We start from the raw sequence: 27327 nt of genomic DNA, 5'->3' as shown, positions 1-27327 counted from the left end.
AAAAATTGTCCAAAATGTCTTGGTATGCTGACGCCTTAAGAGTTCCCTTCACTGAAACAAAGGGGGCAAGCCCAACCCCTGAAAAAGCAACCCCACACCATAAAACCCCCTCCACCAAACTTTACACTTGGCACAATGCAGTCAGGCAAGTACTGTTCTGTTAGCAACCGTCAAACTCAGACACCCCCATCATATTGCCAGACAGAGAAGTGTGATTCATCACTCCAGAGAGCACATCTTCACTGATCTAGAGTCCAGTGGCAGCGTGCTTTACACCACTGCAACCAATGCTTTGCATTACACTTGGTGATGTAAGGCTTGGATGCAGCTGCTCTGCCAAGGAAACAAATTCCATGACACTCTGGGTTGGTCTGTGTATTTAAAAACTGCTGTTTTACTGGTATTTTCATGCACAACCATCTCTAGGGAAATCAAGACATGAATTGCACTCCAGGCCAACAGAACAGTCTTTTTGCTACCCGATCAGGTTGTGATGTTGTGACTCATCTCTGAAAGACTTCAGGACCCTGAGAGCACTCGCTGAGGACCGTTTATTGCATATTTTCACTTTTGCAGTCAAATTTGAGAAAACCTTGCTATATCTCTGTTATGTGTTCCAATTTGCACAGCATACCTAAAAATAAATATATAAATACATCCTTACCAATTAGATGTTACTAATGAGAAGGTGTCATGGATGCTTCTAAGAATTTTTAGACAGTCTCATGTTGTCTTTGTCCTCACACAGAAGGAGCAATGCCTAATTAATTAATACAGGAGGGTGCTTTCTAAAATATTAACCCCTTATTAGGATAGACAGTGTTCAAATCAAGCTGATAATAAATAACTGCAAATAAAGTACAGAAAGTTTTAGTTATGTTAAACATTACTATACAGCCCCCTCCCAAACAATACAAAGCAAGGGAGCATGCAAGAATTTTTAAGCAGGTAAAAGCACTTAAAGTAAACTACTTTTTTTAAGTTATGCTATGCTAAAGGGAACATGTAACATACACTGGGGAAAATAATTATTTGACCATCTGCAAATTTTGTAAGTTTGCCCACTTACAAAGAAATGAAGGGTCTATAATTTGTATCATAGTGTATTTTAAATGATAGAGACAGAATATCAAACAAAAATCCAGAAAGAACACATGATGCAAATGTTATAAACTGTGTTGCAGTTCAGCGAGTAAAATAAGTATTTGAACCCCAAGCATAACATGAATTAGTACTTGGTAGAGAAACCCTTGTCGGCAAGCACAGAGGTAAGACATTTCTTGTAGTTGTTTACCAGGTTTGCACACAACTCAGGAGGGATTTTTGTCCACTCTTCTTTACAGATCTTCTCTAAATCTTTGAGGTTTCTTGGCTGTTGCTTGGTATGGAGACTGGCTAGGCCACTCCATGACCTTAATGTGCTTCTTCATGAGCCACTCCTTTGTTGCCTTGGCGGTATGTTTTGGGTCATTGTCATGCTGGAAGACCCATCCACGTCCCATCTTCAGTGTTCCGAATGAGGGAAGAAGGTTCTCATCCAAGATTTTACAATACATGGTCCCATCCATTGGCCCCTCAATGCAGCAAAGTCGGCCTGTACCTTTAGCAGAGAAACAGCCCCAAAGCATAATGTTTCCACCTCCTTGCTTGACTGTAGGGATGGTGTTCTTGGGGTCATAGTCAGCATTTTTCTTCCTGATCTCTCTTGGCTGATCCCTCACTGTTCTCATGATCATCCTTACCCCATGAGACGAAATCTTGCATGGAGCTGTAGAATAAGGGAGATTCATGGTTATTTTTTATTTCTTCCATTTGCAAATAATCGCTCCAACAGTTGTCTCCTGCTTACCAAGCTTCTTGCTGATGGTCTTGTAGCCCATTCCAGCCTTGTGCAGGTCTACAACCTTGTCCATGACGTCCTTTGACAGCTCGTTTGTCTTTGGCCCATGGTGGTGAGGTTTGAATGGAAGAAAGAGATTCTGTGGACGAGTTTTTCTTACATTGACAGGACTAATCTGTGTACCACATGAGCACATAGCCAGTCTGTGGGAGCCAGAATATCGTGTTTTTTTTCTGGATTTTCGGTTGATATTCTGTCTCTATCATTTAAATTACACCTACTGTATGGTAAAAATTATAAACCCTTCATTTCTTTGTGAGTGGGCAAACGTGCAAAATCTGCAGCGGATCAAATAATTATTTTCCCCACTGTATATAAAGTAGGTGTTATCCCATTTTTGCTGCATAGGTGGAGATACACTTTAAGAGTCCTGTGACTGACAGTTCTGGCAGCTATTGGGCAGTGTCCATGTTAACATGAGGCAACTTTGGCACTGTAAAAAGGATCTTCCCACACTACAGAGCAGAAGATAGAGGAATTGGGACCTGGCCTGCCATGTAAATGCAAATTTAGATAGGTATTTGGAGCTTTAAATCTTTCGTTGCCAGGAACCTATGCTCCACTTTTAAAACCAGGTGGCCAGGCCATTTTTGTAATTTTTCCATTGCTTTTTTATTTTTCCTTTACAGTTTTCAAATTTTGTTAAAGCCCCCCCCCTCCCACCATATATTTTCTGAAAGCAAATGACCAGTAGAATAAAAAGAAGTTGCTACTGAATTTTAGGACCCCGTAATATCTGCGCAAATGTTTATCAAAACAATATTTTTTGCAAAAAATACACTAAAATCGTTATTAGCAGATACAAACAATTTTTACAAAATTCCTGCTAAATTTCTACTAAATATAAAAGCTTAAACTGTATTGAGTTAATAAATAACAAATATTTGTAAATTTTAAATTGTGCCTTTTTACAAAATAGAGAAAACCGAACGTATGTAAAAATGTACATAACCATATTTCTCAAATAATCTAGAAATTTTCATTTTTCACTTACAGCTTTCAGAATTTGTAAAAGACCCCCCAAACCATACATTTTCTGAAATCACATGACCAGTAGAATAAAAAGAAGTTGCTACTGATTTTTAAGACTCAGCGATATTTGCGCTAATGTTTAGCAAAACAATATTTTTGTAAAACATACACTAAAATAATTTTTTGCAGATACAAACACGTCAATATTCCTGCTAAATTCCTACTAAACAAAAAACTTAACCTGTGCTGAGTTAATAAATAACAAATATTTGTAAATTTTAAAATGCTCCTTTTTGGGAAATGGTGAAAATTGAACATACACAAAAATTTGTCTAAAAATCTGGAGGTTTTAATTTTTCACTTACAGCTTTTTAGAGTTTGTAAAAGATGGCAGAAGGGTAAGGAAGGAGAGCTGGCTAGCAGCGCTGCATGGGGGGGCTACAGGAGATCAGGGGTACCATCGGTGATGGGGGAGGACAGGGTGGTATGCACTTAAGGGTCAGTCACAGCAAGAGGGATTAGTTAACCCTTCAGGCTGTGGCTCCCATGCAATTACAGGCAGGAGAGGCAGAGGAAGGAAGCCAGTAATTGCATGGGAGCCACAGAGGATCGGTGCTGGGGGTATAGGAGCGTTAGAGGAGGAGAAATTGTGCTGGAGGACACAGATAAGGGTGTGGAAGGGGTCAGTATGGGGGGGGGAGGGGTTGCAGCTAAGAAGCTAGGAAGAAGTGGAAGAGAAAAGGCAGTGGGTTAGAGTCACAGCAGCAGATTTGGGGGGGGGGGGGTGTCATATTTTATGTTAATAGCGCTGATCAATGGGTTGCTTGCCGCTAATCAGAGCTGTTATTTTGTTTAGCAAAGTCTGCTGAACATTTTTACCATAAGTTCATGGTCACTGAAGTGACAATGAGCTTGTAGCAGAAGCAGGAATGTGAGGAATGTCAGGACCTGGCAAGCTAGAAGCAGTACTGTAGGCTCATGCGCAGTATGGACCTGGCAGTGAGAAAGGGTTAAGCTAGATTTTTAAAATAAGAATGTATGATTAGCTAGGGGCAGGTAGGGAAATAATTTTTTTTATTAACTGGAGGTGAGCTTTAAATGTGCTTAAAAAAATGCAAAACTACATTTACAACTGTCTGTATTCCAAGTTGCGGTACATGTAAAAGATATTTAAATGCAGTAGTACCATTCAATACGTCGGTATATGAAGCATGGTTTTATTTTTACAAAGATGTTCATATAAATCCTACAGGGTCCTTAGAATTCACCTGTAAAATTTGTATTTCCACAATTCCTAATCAAAACATCAGTTAACAATGCATACTATCATCATAGTTAAAATGTAGTTTGCTGTAATGGCAGTTGAATGTGAAATTTAACTTATTTAGTATGAAACAAATCTCCAAATATTGTTTCTATTTTGTCATATTAGCCAATCTTATACTGGAACAAATTAAGCATTGTAGCACCACCATTCAAAGAAGAAAGGACTTAAACAAATAGAATATATATTTGTGTGGTGATAAAGAATGACAAATAGATAGAGAGATAGATAGATAGATAGATAGATAGATAGATAGATAGATAGATAGATAGAGAGAGAGAGATAGATAGATAGATAGATTGACAAAGCAGCATTCTTGTTTTTATTAACAAGATATGAACTTTAAATGTATTCTTTTAAAAAAATGTAAAGATACATTCATATCTGTCTTTATTTCTGGTTGGAGCACATGCACAAGATATTTAGATGTGGTAGTACCATTGAATTCATCAGTACATTAGGTATGGTTTTATTTTTACAAGGATGTTCACATAAATCCCTCAGGGCCCTTAGAATTTACCTGTAAAAATCACATCTCCACAATTCCCAGTCAAAACATCAGCAATAATAATGAAGAATCAGTTAAAGTGTACTTTGCTGTAATGGCTGTTTGAATGTGAGATTTGACTTTTATTTAATATGAAACAAATCCCTAAATTATTTTTTTCTGTTTTGTCACATTAGCCAATCTTCTAGAACAAATTGAACATTGTAGCACCACCATTCTGATGAGAAAGGACTGAAATAAATAGAATTTTATTTTTGTGATGGTAGAGGATGTAACACCAATAGATAGATAGATAAATAGATAGAATGGTAGACAGACAAAGCAGCTAACTTTCTTAGTAGCCACTTATGTGACTGTGGTGATGATGGTCAGAGTTGGGATGTCAGGGGGTGCATTTGGCTTCAATGCATCCCCCCAAAATAAATTGTGTGTATACCTACATATTCTTAATATGAATACAGAAATTTTATATTTTTCTTCCAGGGTAATAGTGCTCAACCTTCAGCTTAACATTTACCCCCTCTGGTCAGTATGATGCCAACTCTCACAGTGGTGAGTGTTTTTTGAGGTTTTAGGAATGGGATGCCAAAATACATCTAAGAATCTGGTGCACTTTTTAATAAAGATGCCACCCAACCAAGTTAAATACTTTCTCAGAGAGTATGCTAGGGATCACCTAAGGACAACCAGGGTTGATTCAGATCACTGGTCTAGTTTGCATACCCATTTATCCATGGGATCATTGGCTATAGTTTTATGGACCTTGAAACAGTTGCGATATGCTAGGATTATCCTGTCCAGCTTCTATATTCTATTCTATATTATTAATAACTTATATAATTAAATTCTTTCCAAATGAGTTACCAAAGTAAATCATGCTATGATAGAGCAGCAAGGTAGTACCCTAATGTAGAAGGAAAAGAACCTGCACCTTTCCAGAGGAGTTAACAAAATGGGTAATACCAAGGTACTAATGGGTTATACCCAGTTCAAAGCACAGGTTTACTTAAAGTGGTTGTAAAACTTCACATATACCATTGAAGTGACTAGCCTCAGGTGATACACAGAGATTAAATAAATCCTCCTTCATAAGTTGTACCTGCTTATGTGCAGTCTCCTCTCTTCTACCTCCATTCACAGTGAAGAATTTATAAAACTTGTCTGAGCTACCAGAAAACGGGGTGGGGAGCTGAAATTTCACACTGCAGAGCTCAGTGAGGAGAGCTCTGAGAGCTGGAGGGAAGGTACAAACCCCCTTCACACAACACACAGGATCGGAGCTGAGGCTGTCAATCACAGGTGAGATGGAGGTCCCTCCCCATCACCATTTTTCTCTTGGTGTCAGGAAAGCTTGTCAGAAGTGACTCATGCAAATAGCAGAGGAATGAAGCAGCAGACAGAAATGACATTTAGTGCTCTTAAAGTGGTTGTAAACCTCAGTCATGAAATCTGAACAGAGCACAGCTATCTGTAGTGTTTACTTGTCTCTCTTCAAAGCTCTAAGTGTCCTTTCTCCTTGTTTCTTCATTCTTCTGTTATCAGCATGTGTCACTGAGAAGTTTTCCCGATACAGGAGATACATTTGTGTAGGGGGGAGAGCTCGGCAGACAGCTTATCTATTCAGAACACAGCTCCTGTGTGCTTTGTGGAGGGGAATGTGTCATTTTCCTCCAACCAGCTCTAACTGCAGCTCCCTGCCCCCTCCTCTGTGATACTGAGAAATGCAGAATGATTTTACCTAAAATCAGCACATTTAAAGGGATGTACAAAAGAGAAGACTGCAAATAAACAAATAAAACCTATGTAGGAGGATTTGTTTCACCTCTGTGTATCATGTGACGTAAATCACTTCATTGTATATTTGAGAGGGTTTACAACCACTTTAATTGAGACAAGTACACACTATAGAGGGATGTGCTTTGTTCATATTTCATGTCTGAGGTTTACAGCCACTTTAATTAAATGCACAGGTTACAACAAAACAGCTCACATTATAGTGTCATGGATCACTACATATTAGCATCTACTGCATGTTTGTCCACTGAAGTAAAAGTAAGGTGCTACAACCCAATAGGATGAGGAGATATTCCAGAGCTGCCAGGTACAGAATGGCAGTTGCACAGCTGCAAAAACAATCAAGAAGAAAGATAATCCGCAACTCCTTGCTTGTTGTTAAAGATCTTGTTGTGAACAAGGTCCACAAGACTGAAGCCCGTTAACATCTGCTGTCTGGATATTGTGTCTTTTATGGAGAATCAATACATTTTGAAGATGTTTAAGAGCAAGCAAGGAGTTGCAGATCATCTTTCTTCATTTTCTTATATCTAACCTTCTGTTTACTAGCTATTGCATAGGAGCTACTGCTGTCAAGTCATCACTGATCTCCGAAGCTACAGCCTTTTTTCCTTATTTTTAGTTGGTGATCTGGCCAGTAAATCTGTTATTTTTTTTTTACTTTGTTTAACAGATCAAACTGTCCAGCAAAACTGGTATTTAGAGGTTTGAGACAAACCATTTACCACTAACAGGGGGTGCTTGCAATGATCAGCTTTTATTCATTTATGAAAACCTTTATCCCAAAAGGAAAAAAATGTTGCTGCAACTGCTTAAAAAGTATTGGCTGGAGTTCAACTTTAATTTGCTAGTTAGGGTTACCTAAGTCTGTGAGTGCATACAACACTACCATCTCCCCAGTTTGACTATGTTACTGTTCAAAGGTGGCTCCATTGCTCCTCCAGTAGAGACAGACTAATGTGTTACTGGTTGGATCACCAAGTAAAATAAGGAAAAAGACACTTTAATGATTGTAAGCTGAAATATTCAATTTTTTTAGTTTTTGGGGTTTAATACTGCTTTAAATTTCACAGCAGAAGCTTCTGAAGTCCAGGTTTTTCTCTAGGTAACACAGCTTACCTGACTTACCCCAATAGGAATGTAGTGAACCATAACACCTGATAGATGTTCCAAACCTTTTCCATGCTATACAGAATTCCAGGAAAGTTTTTAAATTTTAACAGAAGTTCTGCTTGGGTTAATGTGAATGTATAGCCAAACACTTTTTTTCTGATTTCGATTTTAGAATCACTGTTGTCCTTTCTGGGGAGATTCACTGTCTCTCTTTTTATTCACGACTATTGTCACGATGACAGAAAGCTACAGGGAAACAAAATTTTACAGCTGTCACCAGAACAGGGCAGGATGGCAAATCTTCCAAATGTCAGCAAATTAATTAAAGTGTTAATTTTAAAATTAAAATAACAAACATGTTATACTCACCTGCTCTCTGCAGTGGTATTGCACAGAACAGACTGATCGGTTTTTTTTGGGTCCCCCTGGTGGCAATCTTGGCTCCTCCTCTTGTTCGTTTGTCCCCATAGCAAACCATGTGTTATAGGGGCACAAGGTGTCCACTTGCTCCCAAGCTGTGTGTCCACCGAGCACACAGCATGACTTAGGCCCACCCCCCTCAATTCCTCTTCACTGCATTTTAGTGACAGCAGCAGGAGTCAATGGAGCTGCTGCTCAAGTCCCTGTGTGAAGAGGAAGAGAGTGGAGAAGAGATGCAGCCATGCACAGTGCTGGATCTCTTCTCTCCTCTCTTCTCCTTCACACAGGGAAGAGGCAGGACAGAGAAATAGAAAACATTTTTTTACCGTAATGCAAAAAGGGAGTTCCTTTAATTTGTAAAGATATCCTCTCAGATTTAATTAATTTATAGTTTATTTTTTAATGTTCCAAACTAATCTTTTTGGTCGCTTATTTTGCATAATTTCTAAGATTTTCCAAACTGGTATTTTTGGGGTTGTTCAATGTGGAGGCCTACTTCTGATGTTTAGAGCGCAGTTAACATTGGCTTGGTGGGCCCCGGCTGGTTAATCTCACTTCCTTTCTGCTGTGACTGTTCCAGTTATTGGAGTGCAATCAATTAAGGAAGGAGGGTCCCTTTCCCAATTTATTAGGTGCAATGTTGTGTGCTGACCACAGACCTGATGACGTCTTTGAGTGACAAAATGCGTCGGGTGGAGCCTCGACGTGTGACATGTGATGTCACTATGCACCGCTACGGACCGCAGACATTTTGATGGATGGAAATTTTGTACTGATATGCCGGTTTTTATCCTGTTAATTGTAAGTGCAGTATTTTAAATAAATAAATTAAGTGTATTTTTTACATATTTCCCCTATGAGCTGTTATTCATTCCCTCTCACGTATTTACTGTGTGGAGAGTCATCTGCCATCTGAGAGCTATATGATTTGGAGGATATCCTGTATACTGCCTGAATTTTCTGGGGATCTATCTGCTAGCCCTTGTTACATCAGCTGAGCCTGATAACTGCGCTATTTGACCAATCCTTTGGGTGGTCAAATTCTCTGGTAAGAGGCTGTGTGATTGGGTGGAAGGTGAAGGACTTTTTCTATCCTTTGGTCTCTGGCTTCAATTAAAGCACCAGCATTTCCAGATTAGGTGGACTTTTTTATATGTTAATTTGTGTTAATTGTATCTAATTTCTCACCTTTGGTGATTGATTGGTTGTAAATAAGTGTTTTATATTATCAATTTAAGCACTACACTGACAGTTTTATATCTATAAACCTGTGTTTGGGACACCAGAGTGTGGTTATTAAAGAATAGGGGCCTGGGGTTGGTTAAGAGTTGTTTGTTAAAGGGGGAGTTTTAAGAGGACATTTTTGAGAGGAATTACTGCCACCATCCAAGAGTCGGCTTGGAATGACTCACTCTGAGGAAGGGGTGAGAGGTAACTCTTTGCTGAATTTCTGCAGACATGCATGCACAAGTATAAATGCCAGTGCAATAAAGCATTGGTGTTTATGAGAGCGAGGCCACATACACCAAGTCACTTGTATGCAAAAACAAAAAAGGATACAAACAAAGGACATCTCTGAAGATAAATATGGTAAACAGGTAAGATAAATAGAGGATTTACTGTTTGCCTATGTTCACTGACTCACCAAGTACAGTCATGGCCGAAATTGTTGGCACCCTTGATATTTCTCCAGGAAATCATGTATTTCTCACGAAACGTATTGCATTAACACATGTTTTGCTATACACATGTTTATTCCCTTTGTGTGTATTGGGACAAAACAAAAAAAGGGAGGAAAGAAAGCAAATTCGACATAATGTCACACAAACCTCCAAAAATGGGCTGGACAAAAGTATTGGCACCCTTTCACAACTGCGGATAAATAAGAATGTTACAAGCATGTGATGCTCCTGTAAACTCACCTGGGGCAAGTAACAGGTGTGGGCAATATAGAAATCACACCTGAAAGCAGATAAAAAGGAGAGACGTTCACTTAACCTTTGCATTGTGTGTCTGTCTGTGCCACACTAAGCATGGACAACAGAAAGAGGAGACGAGAACTGTCTGAGGACCTGAGAACCAAAATTGTGGCAAAATATCAACAATCTCAAGGTTACAAGTCCATCTCCAGAGAACTAGATTTGCCTTTGTCCACAGTGCGCAACATTATCAAGAAGTTTGCAACCCATGGCACTGTAGCTAATCTCCCTGGTCGTGGACGGATGAGGAAAATTGATGAAAGATTGCAACGCAGAATAGTCCGGATGGTGGATAAGCAGCCCCAAACATGTTCCAAAGACATTCAAGCTGTCCTGCAGGCTCAGGGAGCATCAGTGTCAGCGCGAACTATCCGTCGACATTTAAATGAAATGAAACGCTATGGCAGGAGACCCAGGAGGACCCCACTGCTGACACAGAGACATAAAAAAGCAAGACTACAGTTTGCCAAAATGTACTTGAGTAAGCCAAAAGCCTTCTGGGAAAACGTCTTGTGGACAGATGAGACCAAGATAGAGCTTTTCGGTAAAGCACATCATTCTACTGTTTACCGAAAACGGAATGAGGCCTACAAAGAACAAAACACAGTACCTACGGTAAAATATGGTGGAGGTTCAATGATGTTTTGGGGTTGTTTTGCTGCCTCTGGCACTGGGTGCCTTGACTGTGTGCAAGGCATCATGAAATCTGAGGATTACCAAAGGATTTTGGGTCGCACTGTAGGGCCCAGTGTCAGAAAGCTGGGTTTGCGTCCAAGATCCTGGGTCTTCCAGCAGGACAATGACCCCAAACATACGTCAAAAAGCACTCAGAAATGGATGGCAAAGAAGCGCTGGAGAGTTCTGAAGTGGCCAGCAATGAGCCCAGATCTAAATCCCATTGAACACCTGTGGAGAGATCTTAAAATTGCTGTTGGGAAAAGGTGTCCTTCCAATAAGAGAGACCTGGAGCTGTTTGCAAAGGAAGAGTGGTCCAAAATTCCGGGTGAGAGGTGTCAGAAGCTTATTGATGGTTATAGGAAGCGACTGATTTCAGTTATGTTTTCCAAAGGGTGTGCAACCAAATATTAAGTTAAGGGTGCCAATACTTTTGTCCAGCCCATTTTTGGGGTTTTGTGTGACATTATGTCATATTTGCTTTTCTGCCTCTGTTTTATATTTGTTCCAATACATACAAAGGGAATAAACATGTGTATAGCAAAACATGTGTTAATGCAATACCTTTTTTGTGTGAAATACTTGATTTTCAGGAAAAATATCAAGGGTGCCAACAATTTCGGCCATGACTGTATGATCAATGTGGTCCCAAACCAAACATATGCAAAAACTGGGCTAAAAGAAACCCAAAGGAAACAAGCAGCATAAACAACAAATGATTTATTTACCAAATTAGAAAAAACAAAAGCAGAAATTGGCATTAAAAACACACACACATATCCACTTCCCCAACATTAAAAAGCTCTCTTAATGTTGGAGAGGTGGAGGTGTGTGATTGTTTTTGAATTTTTGCTTTTATTATTTTTAATTTGGTAAATAAAACCTTTGGTATTTATAGTGCTTGGTCCTTTGAGTAATGATACCTGTTCTGTCTCTCCAATCTAAGCATTGAAAAAGTGATCTCTGTAACTTACAGTTACAGTCATGGCCGAAATTGTTGGCACCCTTGATATTTCTCCAGGAAATCATGTATTTCTCACGAAACGTATTGCATTAACACATGTTTTGCTATACACATGTTTATTCCCTTTGTGTGTATTGGGACAAAACAAAAAAAGGGAGGAAAGAAAGCAAATTCGACATAATGTCACACAAACCTCCAAAAATGGGCTGGACAAAAGTATTGGCACCCTTTCACAACTGCGGATAAATAAGAATGTTACAAGCACGTGATGCTCCTGTAAACTCACCTGGGGCAAGTAACAGGTGTGGGCAATATAGAAATCACACCTGAAAGCAGATAAAAAGGAGAGACGTTCACTTAACCTTTGCATTGTGTGTCTGTCTGTGCCACACTAAGCATGGACAACAGAAAGAGGAGACGAGAACTGTCTGAGGACCTGAGAACCAAAATTGTGGCAAAATATCAACAATCTCAAGGTTACAAGTCCATCTCCAGAGAACTAGATTTGCCTTTGTCCACAGTGCGCAACATTATCAAGAAGTTTGCAACCCATGGCACTGTAGCTAATCTCCCTGGTCGTGGACGGATGAGGAAAATTGATGAAAGATTGCAACGCAGAATAGTCCGGATGGTGGATAAGCAGCCCCAAACATGTTCCAAAGACATTCAAGCTGTCCTGCAGGCTCAGGGAGCATCAGTGTCAGCGCGAACTATCCGTCGACATTTAAATGAAATGAAACGCTATGGCAGGAGACCCAGGAGGACCCCACTGCTGACACAGAGACATAAAAAAGCAAGACTACAGTTTGCCAAAATGTACTTGAGTAAGCCAAAAGCCTTCTGGGAAAACGTCTTGTGGACAGATGAGACCAAGATAGAGCTTTTCGGTAAAGCACATCATTCTACTGTTTACCGAAAACGGAATGAGGCCTACAAAGAACAAAACACAGTACCTACGGTAAAATATGGTGGAGGTTCAATGATGTTTTTGGGTTGTTTTGCTGCCTCTGGCACTGGGTGCCTTGACTGTGTGCAAGGCATCATGAAATCTGAGGATTACCAAAGGATTTTGGGTCGCACTGTAGGGCCCAGTGTCAGAAAGCTGGGTTTGCGTCCAAGATCCTGGGTCTTCCAGCAGGACAATGACCCCAAACATACGTCAAAAAGCACTCAGAAATGGATGGCAAAGAAGCGCTGGAGAGTTCTGAAGTGGCCAGCAATGAGCCCAGATCTAAATCCCATTGAACACCTGTGGAGAGATCTTAAAATTGCTGTTGGGAAAAGGTGTCCTTCCAATAAGAGAGACCTGGAGCTGTTTGCAAAGGAAGAGTGGTCCAAAATTCCGGGTGAGAGGTGTCAGAAGCTTATTGATGGTTATAGGAAGCGACTGATTTCAGTTATGTTTTCCAAAGGGTGTGCAACCAAATATTAAGTTAAGGGTGCCAATACTTTTGTCCAGCCCATTTTTGGGGTTTTGTGTGACATTATGTCATATTTGCTTTTCTGCCTCTGTTTTATATTTGTTCCAATACATACAAAGGGAATAAACATGTGTATAGCAAAACATGTGTTAATGCAATACCTTTTTTGTGTGAAATACTTGATTTTCAGGAAAAATATCAAGGGTGCCAACAATTTCGGCCATGACTGTATAATGAGATAGCAGTCTTAGTTGAATAACACAGGCAGTGACTCGATCAGATGACACCTTGTAGATCTTGTGAAGTTTATTCCATAAACTGAGAGAATCTTACAACACTGAACATCGGATAGGTTAAAAGATCATAATGTGAAAGATCATGACATGAGGCTAAAAGCTACAATGCCTTACTGGGAAAAAGGGTGGGCTATCTATACAGCATTAACTAAACCAGAGGAAAGGGAGGAGCAGAGAAAAAATATAGAGAACACTTAAAGGCATATGACAGTCATGTGAAACATGACAGTACCTTTGGGTTTCTTTTAGCCTGGTTTTTGCAATCACTGGTATGGCAGAATGTACAGTGGGGCAAAAAAGTATTTAGTCAGCCACCAATTTTGCAAGTTCTCCCACTTAAAAAGATGAGAGAGGCCTGTAATTGGCATCATAGGTAGACCTCAACTATGAGAGACAAAATGAGAAAAAAAAATCCAGACAATCACATTGGCTGATTTGGAAAGAATTTATTTGCAAATTATGGTGGAAAATAAGTATTTGGTCACCTACAAACAAGCAAGATTTCTGGCTCTCACAGACCTGTACCTTCTGCATGGAGGAATGGGCCAACATACCAGCGACAGTGTGTGCCAACCTTGTGAAGACTTACAGGAAACGTTTGACCTCTGTCATTGCCAACAAAGGATATATAACAAAGTATTGAGATGAACTTTTCATATTGACCAAATACTTATTTTCCACCATAATTTGCAAATAAATTCTTTCCAAATCAGCCAATGTGATTGTCTGGATTTTTTTTCTCATTTTGTCTCTCATAGTTGAGGTCTACCTATGATGCCAATTACAGGCCTCTCTCATCTTTTTAAGTGCGAGAACTTGCACAATTGGCGGCTGACTAAATACTTTTTTGCCCCACTGTACATGGCACATACTGCTCCCTGGGTGTTGGAAAGTGCTGGGAATTTACACTAGGCATTAATAAATGTCTGTTAGAGTTCCATGTTCATGAATTCTTACAGTTTCTCTTTAATACAAGTAGGGAAACTTTCAACCCACTGAATCTCCTTACCTTAGCCAGGCTTTTTGTTGGTAAAAGGGTAATGAAGCAGTCTAAAGATGAATCATAAAGCTTATGGGGCAGAAGCTGTGCTAATATACAGTGCCTTGAAAAAGTATTCATACCTCTTGAAATGTTACAATCAAAAACGTAAAAGTATTTTATTGGGATTTTATGTGACAGACCATCACAAAGTGGCACATAATTGTGAAATGGAAGGAAAATGATAAATGGTTTTCAAATTTTTTTACAAATAAATATGTAAAAAGTGTAGTGTGCATTTGTCTCCAGCCCCCCGGAGTCAATACTTTGTAGAACCACCTTTCACTGCAATTACAGCTGCAAGTCTTTTTGGGGAAGTCTCTACCAGCTTTGCACATCTAACTGCAATTGAAATTTTCAAGGGATATGAATACTTTTTCAAGGCACTGTAAACAATTGCAGAAAATTCTCAGTGGTTTTAGATTTTTCAGAATATGAAAAATAAGGTTCCATTTTTATTTAAAACACTTTTAAACGAAGGGAGTAAGTAGCTAGCACTTCAGACTTACAGGGCTGGATATAGTATCTGCATAATGTGTGCGTTCTCCTGATGTTTCCATAGGCTTTCTCTAGATACTCAAGTTTCCTTCTGTAACAAATTGGTAGGTAACACCATCCTGTGTTTGTATAACTTTGCTATAGATATTAGAATGTTCAGGGTCAGGGAATGACATGAATGGCTGTGTGTACAACCCAAGTTATATGTCAATGATATATAAATAATGAACATTAAAGTGTTACTAACACAACAGTAAAATCAGTCTTTATATGCAGTAAAGCATGCTTGTTATACTCACTGTGGAACATAAGGGGATAATTCTCTTCATTGTGTAAAAAGACTGTTTGATCCTGACTTCTCTGATCCTTCCCTTAGTCCACTGTCCCTCTGTTATCTCCTGATAAGACACATTTGTGGAGACACTCTGCATATGCTCAGTTTGGTGTGTATTGCTACAGATATTTTGTTCTTGGGAGAGTGCATGTGATCAGCAAAGGGCCAATCAGCACTGCCCAGACAGAGGTCTGGGGTTTTGCATCCTCCCATAGCAGAAAGAAAACTCCTCCTACAAGCTTTAACCAGTGCTCTGTTGAACACTTATAGAAGTCACAAGATTGCTATATACTGGTGATGAGAAAAGGTATTTAGCAGTTTATATTTACTAAAATAATTAAATTTTCATGTTGTGTGTACTTTGGGAGACCAGATATAGTGAATGCAGGGTCCTGGGTTTAGTAACATTTTAACAGTATTATCAGAAATAGTGATGGAAGAGAACTACTGTATGTATTGTGGAGTGGAATCATTGAATCCAGTGAATTTGCAAGTGAGGCAATCTATTCTACTCCTACTTTATAAAGCAATTTCAGGTAACAAATGAGACTAATCATGTGCTAATGCAATCCTGCAAAATCTGAAATGCTACTAAATAATATATTTGACTGGATTTATTTTCACAAGTGGAAGCGCAGATGAAAACTTTGTAAACAAAGTCATGCAACCACTATGATTTCTATTATTGGGAATAACAACAAGTACATTAGTCCAACGTGGTCCAGGAGAAAAGATTCTTCCTTTTTCAGGGTGGAGGAAAAATTGACTGAGATTCCCAGGGCAGCAATGAGGTCAGTTTTTCCTCCGCCCTAAAGAAGGGAGAGCCTTTTCTCCTGGACCACATTGGATTGATGTATTTGTCATTGTTCTCAACAAATGCCTCTTAATCTACCATCAAACTTTCATTCTTTTAGACATTGGGAGCTCCTTCTTTCCTATTATTGCAAGGCCAGCATAATTACACAATCAGATAATGTTTTGATCTTATTAAGAATAAGCTTCATAAGATCTTACAATGATGTATCATTTGATAATTGTACAGTCTGTCAGGAAGAGTTTACTGGCACATGTTTCTCTTTTACGGATAAAAATGGCACTTTAAGGTAGATCAGGTGCTGTGTTTTTGTAGCCACTACAATAAACATATAATAATCCCCCTTTCATCCCCTCAATATCTACTATTAAACCTTGTGTTAGGGATCCTGTCGCCGTGCAGCGGTGTGAGTGCGCAGGTGCGGGAGCGTGCGGCCGCGCATGTGCAGTAGCGCAGAAAACTCGCGCATGCGCAGTAAGCGCACATGTCACATCAGGCAGGCTATTTAAACCTGCTTAGTAGTAAAATCATTGCCTTCTGGTCTACAACGTTTCTGAACATATTCCTGATCCTGATACCTGTATTCTGCATTACCTGACTAAGAAAGAACTCTGCCTGCACTGACCCCGGCTATCCCTGACCATTCGCTTGCCTGCTCCTTTTGTCCTTTATCTGCCCGCTTGATATTGACCCGGCTTGTCTGACTCTGCTACATTATCCTGCCTGCACCTGCACCTGACCTGCATCTTGTCGGCTACCATACTCACCTGCCGCTGCACCCACGGTTCTGCATCTGTCCTGCATCCGGGTCACCGCCATACCTGTCTGCTGCTGCATCCACGCACCAGTGCCTGGTCCCAAATCCGCATCCTGACTGCCGCCATACCTGCTTGCTGCTGCACCTACGTCCCTACACCCGCACCTGGCTTGTGTTCGGATCTCCTGGGTCCCCAGCTACCTGCCGTCAGCTTCAGATCCACACGGCACTCCTGCCACTCCTGGCTCTGCGTCCTCTGTTCCCACTGTCAGGGGCTCCGAGCGGGAGTTGTAAGAGGACGCCATCTCTCCACGTCAGGCTCCCCAACCAGGTACGTGACACCTTGATTATGTTAAATGCATTAGTGGGGGTGGTCCTAGGGCAGGAACTGTCTTTACCATGTTTGTAGATGTGTTACAATAAACATGGACATGTGTGATTAATTCAGTGTGTGACAACCCTATCTTTTTGCATCAGAAGCCATTGTTGTTGTGGTGGTCTGGTGCTGCTGGTGCAGCCACTGCATCATGGGCAATATGCATGTGTATCCAGGGGCGGACTGACAACTCATGGGGCTCCCGGGCAATAGGGGATCATGGGGCCCCTGTGTCCTTGCCCAAACTCAAAAAAAACTATGAAAAAGGTACCAGGGGCATCTCATGGGCCCCCTACTACATGTGAGTGACATTTTCTTCTCCCACTCTAGCAGCTGCAGAAGAGACACCTGCCTGGTCAAGGATCATATTGGAGACAGCAGGTGGGGTTAGAAGAATTACCCTGAAATTGAATCATATACGTAACCCTATTCAGCATGGTCCCAAGCTGACCTCCTGACTCCCTTCCCACTTAATGTGCTATGAGGTAAGCCCCTCAAACTCCCTGTCAGACTTCCCTCCCTTCTGCATGACGCTGCATAGGTTACAGTAGATGCAGATAGAGAATCATGTGTGGGTAATGTACATGGGCATAGGATGCAGACTACAACAGTGCTATTGGCAGCAGATGTAGTAAAAAAAAAATGCCACACTGCAGAGCCTTGCTGCCTATTCAAGTGGTCACATACTCATCTGATGCTACCCAGTTTCTATCAAACACCTGACCAGATACCTGAACTCTTAAATTTTAAATATTTTAGGAAGAAATAGGGACCTGATGATGAGAAGGGGTTCATGAAATGTGGTGTTGTGGTTTTGACATGTTTTTGGGCACTCTGTGATATTGGTAGTAAGGTACTGCACGAAAAGAAGCTCATAAGCTATACTATAAAACTGGCAAGTTTGCCTGAGCCTAATTTTTTTAAAAGTACAGTTTTCTATAACTTCAGATCTGTTAAGGCTCCTGGTCAATTTATGTCTGTTACCGCCAGGGTTTTTTTCAGACGGAATGCAGGGGAACACAGTTCCGTCACCTACAGCACTGAATGTATGTAATGGCAAGGGGTGCTGGGGTATGCTGGGGTGTGCTGAAGGGTCTATTGATACTAACTGCTGGGGATCTATTGTTGCTGGAGAGGATTTATTTCTGTGGGGGGGGGGGGGTTAAATTGTTGCTGGGTAAGTATATTATTGCTGGTGGATGATCTATTGTTGCGGGGGGGGGGTGGTCTTATGTTGCTGGGGGTCAATTGCTGCTGTAAGAGATCTACTGTTGAGGGAGGAGTCTATTTGTGCTGACTGCTGGAGTTTCTATTGATGCAAGCTGAAAGCATATCTGTTGTGCTGCTTGGTATATATTGTTGCTGGAGGGTATTTTGTAGCGTAAACTAGCTATAATGTTTCTACAGTAGATATAATGAATTAGATTGTGGCAATGCTACTGCTATATTTAAGCTAAGCAGTAATGTAAAATGTAAAAATATATTAAACATGCAAAGTATGTGATGCCAGAGTACAATATTGCTGAGGCTGTCCATGAGAATTGTACTGTTCCAAAACACCACATACAGCTTATTGGGCATCTCCCAAGCACATATATGAAAGGATTGACTATGTTCCCATGTCGCCCTCTAAGTTCCATAAATTGGAGGATGCTTTCCTTGCTGAAAAGTTTTTTTATATACTGTATATTTTTGCATTGGTCGTGTCAGTGCCCAGCCTTCCTCTTCCCACATTTGTTTGACTTGCCTATTAGCCTTGAAAATGTCCAGAACTGTTTTTATTTACCTCCTGCCCCGTCCAACTGTTGACTTCAGGGGGGTTCTGATTAAAGTTTGCAATTTCAGGAATTTACAATGGGTTAGAGAAACCAAACCTAGAATTTGGTTCTACTCCAAACTCCCCCTGAATTAAGTAGTGATCAAGAAACCCATCTGCTGTTTATTAAGGCAGTATAACTTTGTATGGTTACTTTCATTTCCCCACTGTACTTTTAATCACTTGCCCTCTTGAGGATTTACCCCCCTTCCTGACCAGGCCATTTTTTGCATTACGGCGCTGCGTTACTTTAACTGACAATTGCGCGGTCATGCAATGGTGCAGCCAAATGAAATTTACGTTCTTTTTTTTCCCACGAATTGAGCTTTCTTTTGGTGGTATTTAATCACCTGTGTGTTTTTTATTTTTTGTGCTATGAAAAAAAAGGCTGACAATTTTGAGAAAAAAAACTATATTTTTGACTTTTTTAAATTAAACATGTCCAGTAAAAAAATTTTAAAAATCAAATTTCTTCATAAATTTAGGCCAAATTGTATTCTGCTACATGTCTTTGCTAAAAAAAATCCCAATACGTGTAAATTAACTGGTTTGTGTGAATGTTTTAGCCTTTAAAAATGGCGGTATAGATATTGGATTTTTTTTTTATTACTAGTAATGACAGCGATCAGCGACTTATAACGGGACTGCAGCGGGCATTCTGACACTGGGGGGAACTGACTCAGTGACACCAATACAGTGATCAGTGCTAAAATATAAGCACTGACACTGTACTTATGGCGCTGGGGAGGAAGGGGTTAACATGAGGGTTAACTGGGAGTGTTTTACATAGGGGGCTGTGTCAGCGTGCTTCATTGTAAGCACACTGCTTTGGATGGCTGTGCTGTGCACCGCCATCCAAAGCAGTGTGCCAGAGCTGACAGGGAGGAGAACTGTTAGTAAATAAAACAGTTCTCCTCCCCATCGGAGATCATCGGAAATCACCAGGCGCCGGTGAGTAATTACCAGCTGGGACCCAGTGATTGACAAGCGTGGCGCAGGTAGGCCATGTACGCCCCCTACCGGAAATGAAAAATCACATATATATATATACGTGATTTTGCGCACCCTTGCCACCCTGTAGCAGTATTTCTGCTATAGGGCGAACGGGAAGCAGTTAAGGAAATTAAATCTTCTGTCAACCTCTCACAGTTCTCCATATAGCTGGATTGGGCAGAACTGTGGAATACTGCTACTTCACAGGTTTTCTATTGAGGAGAATTAGTGGAAAAAAAAGAGAGATTTAGGAGAGTTCACTGTAACCATGGCTATGGTTACAGTGCAGGACAATTTGTGAAAGACAGTGAGAAGTAACAAATCAATATTCAGTGTAGAATTTTATGCAAAAAAAAAAGGGGTACAGGAAGAATGAGACAAGACAATAATAATCTGCCAGAAGGCCAAATGTACTATCCTGTGTCATGGTGACCATTACAGGGTAATTGGAGTCCTGTCAGGGAACTGAAGAAGTGCTGTAATGGGTCAAGAGCCTGTGACCAACTCAAGGCTTGGCCCAAGAGATATTTAACCATTGAAAACCTTGTAACATCAGGAACTGGTAGCAAAATAAGAACAGATTGGGGTGTATGGGTATCGTGGCATAGCTGTCTCCAATTAACACATATTTAGAATTCCAAAATTCACTTACTGGTTTAAGCTTGAGGAAATTGTTACAGGTTACGTTCAACACCAAACAAGGAAAACCTTTAAGGAAAAAAAAAGGTTAGTTTAGAGTCAGGGTCACAAGTGCAGCAGGCAGGGTCTAAACATGGTTCCACAAACATGGATAAGGTCTAGAATGGGAGTTGCCAACCTCAGATCTAGGGCTCATTTGGGTTCCTCAGGATAGCACAGCATAGCAGATCTGCAGTCTTAACTTGCAAAGCTCGAGACTATGTATTCCCTCTGGCACTCAAATGTTTATCTGGCTACATGTGGGTAAATGGTTAACAAAGCTTATTGTGTGGCATGCCACTGATCATTTGGAAAATCTTTTCCTTTTCTTCATGAAAGTGGAAATGGCATAATACAAATCATGGCTTTCTGGATGCTAGGCTATGTACAGTATGCGCAATGTTTGGTGGACTCTGTCCAGGCAAGAGTTCTGCAGTGTCAGGTCTTTCGTGTACATTGTTTAAGATCACTTTAAAGCTCATCATACAAGGATCAAAATTCGTCTTGTTTATCAGGAACCAAATAAATTTCCATGTATGTGTGGTCACTGTCATTAAAGAGAACTTGATCTACTGATTGACTTCTGTTCAACCACCCTGGTTTTTTTTTTGCTTAATCAGCGCCACACATTTTTTTTCCCCCAGCCACACATTTTTTATAGGCTGCAGTGCTGATCTGTGTATTCTGATGGTGGGGGAGTCTCCCCACTGTCAGAATACAATGGCATACCACAAAGGATTTCCCCATCCACCTCAAATGTGTGGCTGGGGGACTAAGGTCAATTTTTTTTTGTTCAACTAGCTGGTTGAATGAAAAAAGATGACCCATGGATGGACAGCTTAACAGTGTCAACTAGGTCAGGGCCCCTGATAGCTTAAGGAAGACCTCTTATGTGCAAGTTGTTATGTCAAAATCTGTTTTGTTGGTGCTCTATTTTGAACATGAGGAATCTGAGGAGGGTGCTGTATGTTAATATTTTTGCTGTGACTGTTGATTTGCCTGAGCATGAATTGTCTGGATGATTTTAATTCAATTATAAACACTTCTCAATGAGAACACCTCACATTTTAGTGTTATTGCATGATCTTCTCAAACAGGTTAGATAGGGTGTGAATATTAGAAAGTGGGTGGTGTGGCCTACCTATTTCTTTTTCCTCCCCGCAGTCAGATCCATGATTAGAGATGTATGGGCTAGTAGCATGGGCTGCCATTCCTTCTTCCTGGACTTCAAGACTGTGCCCTGGGAAAGCTGTCTGGGCATCTTCTGTGCTTCCTCACCTGTCTCTGTTTTCTGCTTCCATCAGACGCCAATATAATTCGTTGGCCTTGTCATCCAGTCAAGCATTTCCCCGTGCTGACCCCTGGTGCCAATAGATTTGAAATTAGTTGCTATTACTGCATAGAGGGGCATTGTGGGATTCCTCTGTGCAATGGGCCAGATGAAAGAATGGAAGATTACAGTGATTGCAACTTTCCACTCCTTCATTCGGCAATGCCCTTTTTCTTGTCCCCAATACTTGCAGGTGTCAATGGGGATAGATGGAGTGGGGGTGTGCAGTGGTATGTTGTTCTTCAGTGTCTCTCATGTTATAAAGTTACATCCTAATGTAGGATCACTCTATGCAATATCTATCGCTGTCTTAAATGTGACATAAGCAAACTATTGTCAGTGAGACATTTTGGCATTTTAACAACAATAAACCCACTTTATAACATTATACCACTTTGCCCTCATTACTAGGAATTTGGTATTGTTCAAACTTCTGATTTTTTTAAATTCTTGCACTCCATTCCACTAAATGTTTACTGCAGTATTGGGTGACCTTGTCCTTGAAACGTATTGCAATATATCTATTTTATTTACTTTAGTCAACTTAGCAGAAGCTCAGGAAAACCGACACAAAAATATATTAAAAAATATAGTTTATCAATAAATGCAAGACAAGATCCTCTTTTAATCAGTAAACCTTTATGACTATTAGGCTTTTTGTTCTTTATCAAATACCTTTGCCAGAAATTAACATATTTGTCACAATGTAGAACCCCAATAATTGACCTGCTTACTCAATAGATTGGGAAGACAAACATGTACCAGCAATAAAGTCTGTGAATACTACAGTCCATAAACCTTTTTTTTCCTTTCATGAAACATATCTAATACATACAGAATTTTATTTTGGCCTTAATAATACCCAAAGCAGTGTCAGTGCCATTGGGTGAAATAAATAAACAAAGAGCACTTCAGGAACTTAATAAGATGACTGATGCTTACTAGTTGCTCTTCCCTGGATGAAGAGTTCCCAGAATTGTTTTCATGTTTCTAGACTTGCTAAAGCAGAACCGCCCCACTTCATCTCTCACCTGAGGCTTGTCATCCCTGCCATATTTAAGTGATCAGAGGACAATGGGTGTCCCATAAGCAGACCAAGCAGGGCATTCAGGCAGAACAGACTATGTAAATGGGATGGGAAAGCAAAGCAATGGAGAACACTGGTTTCTATTGTCCTGGAGATTTCAAAGGGAAACCCAGCTGCAGCAATTCGGATGTCTAGAGCCTTAGTCGGCCTCAAAACTGTCACTGTGATGCAATGTGTCACGTCAAAAACTTTACTATCAGAATTCATTGTTACGCCCTTCAGTAGTATTTACCATGAGGTTTACTCAGGCAGCATATGGAGACACAATACTTGTGTCTAAGCTCAAAGTTTTCATGATGCACCAATGGTTACAAATTACTTCCGTGAATCTCTGATAGAAATTGATTTTCTATTACAAGTGAATGACAGCTTTCAAGAGCTTTGATTTAGGAATTATACAAGTTACAATATTAGCTTGCTAAAATGTTATCCTATAGGCTGCTTGAGCCGTAAATGGTACTGTTGAAAAAAAAATAAAGCAGCAGATTTGTAAGTATAACCTGTTTATCCCTTTAATATTGCACCCTAAAACTGTAACATGATTCCATTGTATAATTTCTCATTCTTCTTTAAACCTGTTTGTTCCTTTGTGTTTGCACATTACACAGAAGTTTGAGCATCTAGAATTAATCTTATGTCATGGGGCAATGATGCTAATAAAAGAATCAGAAATCAGTAACAAACATTTCAATTAATGCACCAGTTTTCATTTATGTGACTGTCAGGCACTTAGCATTTTTGGTAATACAGCTTGCCAAAATAGCAATAACATTTTATATCATGGTTAACCTTATGATAATATAGAAGATGTGCCAAACTAAATAAGGGAACTGCCATTTCTGATCTCCAACATAAAAACCTAGTTCCCTGGCTACCATGTTGGTTCTCTGATGTCAATATAATTTGAGTCACTGACCTTAAAGGGTAGCTCCACTTCCATGGGGAAAAAATAGCAAATACAAAAATAATAATATAGCGTATACAATTGTGACACAAGTCAGATTGTAATTGAATGTTTTTTCCCTTAAATGTTCAGTGCTATAACATTTTGTAAAATGCAATGCAATATGGCTGCCTGGAGGCATTCTGTGTAATAGAAGAAAGGAGAGAGTGGAACGTACCTCCATAGTGTAGCATGCATAAGGAAGTTTAATGGACAAAGTAAAATCAATAGTTGCACTCACAAACAACTGTGGAGTAAAGAGGCTTCTCAGGTGGCTTGGAGGATAAGTCCAGAGTAGGTGTCACAGTTATCCCAGATCCCCGACTTGGCTACTGGCTGGGGAAAGCATTGGCTGAAGTTGAAATGATACTGTCAGCAGCGATGGATGAAGCTGTTGCAGGATCTGGAGTCATAGAGCCAAAAGCCTCACGATGTCATTACTGTGTACCCCAAAATACAGGATTGCATTTTGAAACATTCCTGCTTTATAAAGAAGCAGGATTGCTTTGAAATGTGTTCCTGTGTTCTGGGATCAGGGATAATTCATACACTGACTCTAGACTTATCCTCCAAGCCACCTGACAAGCCTTTATACCCCACAGTTGTTTGTGAGTGCAACTATTGGTTTTATTTTGACAATTAAACTTCCTTGTGCATGCTACACTATGTGGTGTGTGCTCCTCTCTCTCTCCTTTCTTGTTTTACACACATTTGCAGTGTCAGTCCACACAGCTCAGCAGCAGCACCATCTTAGTTATAGCAGCTTTTAGACTGTTTTTTATTCTGGAATACCCACTTTTAGATGTTTTTATATCCATATTGCTTTTTCACTGTTTGCACAGTATATTTTTTATAATTTATTAGATGTATATTGTACTCTTGGAATGATTGATTTATTCTCAGCCTTATTTTTAAGATTTCATTTTTTTTTTAAATTTATATCAATCAAGTGCCGCGCTTCACCTATAATTTAAACCAAATCAACCATCACTGTCAAGTGACATAAACGTCTCTTAATATGTTTTCATGTGCTGATAGTCCTAAATAGTTGTATATCTTCACAGATGTTTTAATTCCAAAATACTTCTTTGAATACCCCGTGCTTCTATATACTGCAAACCAATAAGTGTGTGTATTCGCTTTCACCGACTGTGCTCTCACCTGATGTATATTACCAAACTGCTAGGTGAGGCCGTAAATGGCATGTGTCCCTTATGTGGACTGATGTCTTGTGTTCAATGGGCAAGAGTCTTCTCCACTCTTTTATCTTTTCTCCTCCATCAAATGTGCACCGAAAAGAAATGACCAAAACATAGTGCTTTATCCCTACAAAACATTTATTGATAAAGCAATATCCAGTATTCCACTAACATGTGTGATGTATTAAAGCGCATTTTATAAAGTAACTCCAATATGATCCCCCTGATGAAGCCGCATGACCTGATGGCGTAACGCGTAGGGGATGGGCTTTGGAGTTACAACGCTCGTAGGACAGGAGAATGAGATAAAGCTGGCTGCACACAAGCGGTTGGAGGATCCGTACCATTAGAAATATAACATTGGAGTTACTTTATAAGACGCGCTTTATACATCACACCTGTGAGTGGAATACTGGATATTGTTTTATCAATAAATGATTTGTAAGGAAAAAAGCACTCTTTTGGTCATCTCTTTTTGGTGCACATTTGAGGAGAGCTAAGAGAGTGGAGGAGAATCATGCCCATTGGACATAAGACATTAGTCCATATAAGGGACACATGCCAATTATGATTGATTGATACTTACAGTGAGGAACACAAGCATTTGAACACCCTGCGATTTTGCAATTTCTTCCACTTAGAAATCATGGAGGGGTCTGAAATTCACATTGTAGGCGCATTCCCACTCTGAGAGACAGAATTAAAAAAAAAAATCAGGAAATCACATTGTATGATTTTTAAAGAATTTATTTATCTTGCACTGCTGAACATAAGTATTTGAACACCTGGGAAAATCAGTGTCAATATTTGGTACAGAAGCCTTTGTTTGCAATTACAGAGGTCAAACGTTTCCTGTAGTTCTTGCCCTAGCTTAATGACTTCTCCCAGAGCTAACTGGAGCCAGGAGTGAGCCAACCTTGACTCCAATCATTGTGATGATATTGGATGTGTTGCTGACAGCTGTCCTGCCCTTAAAAAACACACACCTGTTTTGGGTTTACTGGTTTCAAGAAGCACTGCCTGATGTGAACCATGCCTCACAGAAAAGAGCTCTCAGAAGACCTACGATCAAGAATTGTTGACTTGCATGAAGCTGGAAAGGGTTACAAAAGTATCTCCAAAAGCCTTGATGTTCATGTGTCCACGGTAAGACAGACTGTCTACAAATGGAGAAAGTTTAGCACTGTTGCTACTCTCCCTAGGCGTGGTTGTCCTGTAAAAATTACTGCAAGAGCACAGCGCAGAATGCTGCATGAGGTAAAGAAGAATCCCAGAGTGTCAGCTAAAGACCTACAGAAATCTCTGACACATGCTAACATTTTTGTTGACATATCTACAATAAGGAAAACATTAAACAAGAATGGAGTACATGGGAGGACACCACGGAGGAAGCCATTGCTGTCCAAAAAAAATATTGCAGCACGTTTGAAGTTTGCAAAAGAGCACCTGGATGTTTCACAGCACTACTGGCAAAATATACTGTGGACAGATGAAACCAAGATTGAGTTGTTTGGGAAGAACACACAGCACTATGTTTGGAGAAAAAAAGGCACAGCACACCAACATCAAAACCTCATCCCCACTGTAAAACATGGCGGAGGTTGCATCATGGTTTGAGGCTGCTTTGCTGCCTCAGGGCCTGGACGGATTGTTGTCATTGATGGGAAAATGAATTCCAGAGTTTATCAAGACATTTTGCAGGAAAACGTACGACCATCTGTCCGCCAACTGAAGCTCCACAGAGGATGGATGATGCAACAGTACAATGACCCAAAGCATACAAGTAATTCAACAAAACAATGGCTGCAACAGCACAGAATACGCCTTCTGGAGTGGCCCAGTCAGAGTCCTGACCTCAACCCAATTTAAATGCTGTGGCATGACCTTAAGAGAGCGATTCACACCAGACATCCCAAGAATATTGCTACACTGAAACAGTTTTGTGAAGAGGAGTGGTCCAAAATTACTCCATATCGTTGTGCAGGTCTGATCTGCAACTACAGGAAACGTTTGGTTGAGGTTATTGCTGCCAAAGGAGGGTCAACCAGTTATTAAGTCCAAAGGTTCACATACTTTTTCCTCCCTGCACTGTGAATG

The 27327-nt window shown here is 40.2% G+C and overlaps 1 long non-coding RNA gene across 1 annotated transcript in view; it reads left to right on the top strand.

Moving 5' to 3' along the window:
• LOC149449269 (uncharacterized) overlaps positions 1-27327 on the top strand; it is a 68766-nt gene that overhangs the window by 16601 nt on the left and 24838 nt on the right. The window contains exon 2 of the long non-coding RNA XR_016315435.1: positions 17515-17669. This is a non-coding gene — a long non-coding RNA (uncharacterized LOC149449269). The remainder of the gene's footprint in view (positions 1-17514; positions 17670-27327) is intronic.

This window comes from Staurois parvus, unplaced genomic scaffold, assembly GCF_062004578.1.
Source record: "Staurois parvus isolate SC_StPar_1 unplaced genomic scaffold, SC_StPar_1.0 ptg000634l, whole genome shotgun sequence".
NCBI lineage: Eukaryota > Metazoa > Chordata > Amphibia > Anura > Ranidae > Staurois > Staurois parvus.
Note: the sequence above shows the minus strand (reverse complement) of the source record. Positions and strands in the feature narration are given on the sequence as shown.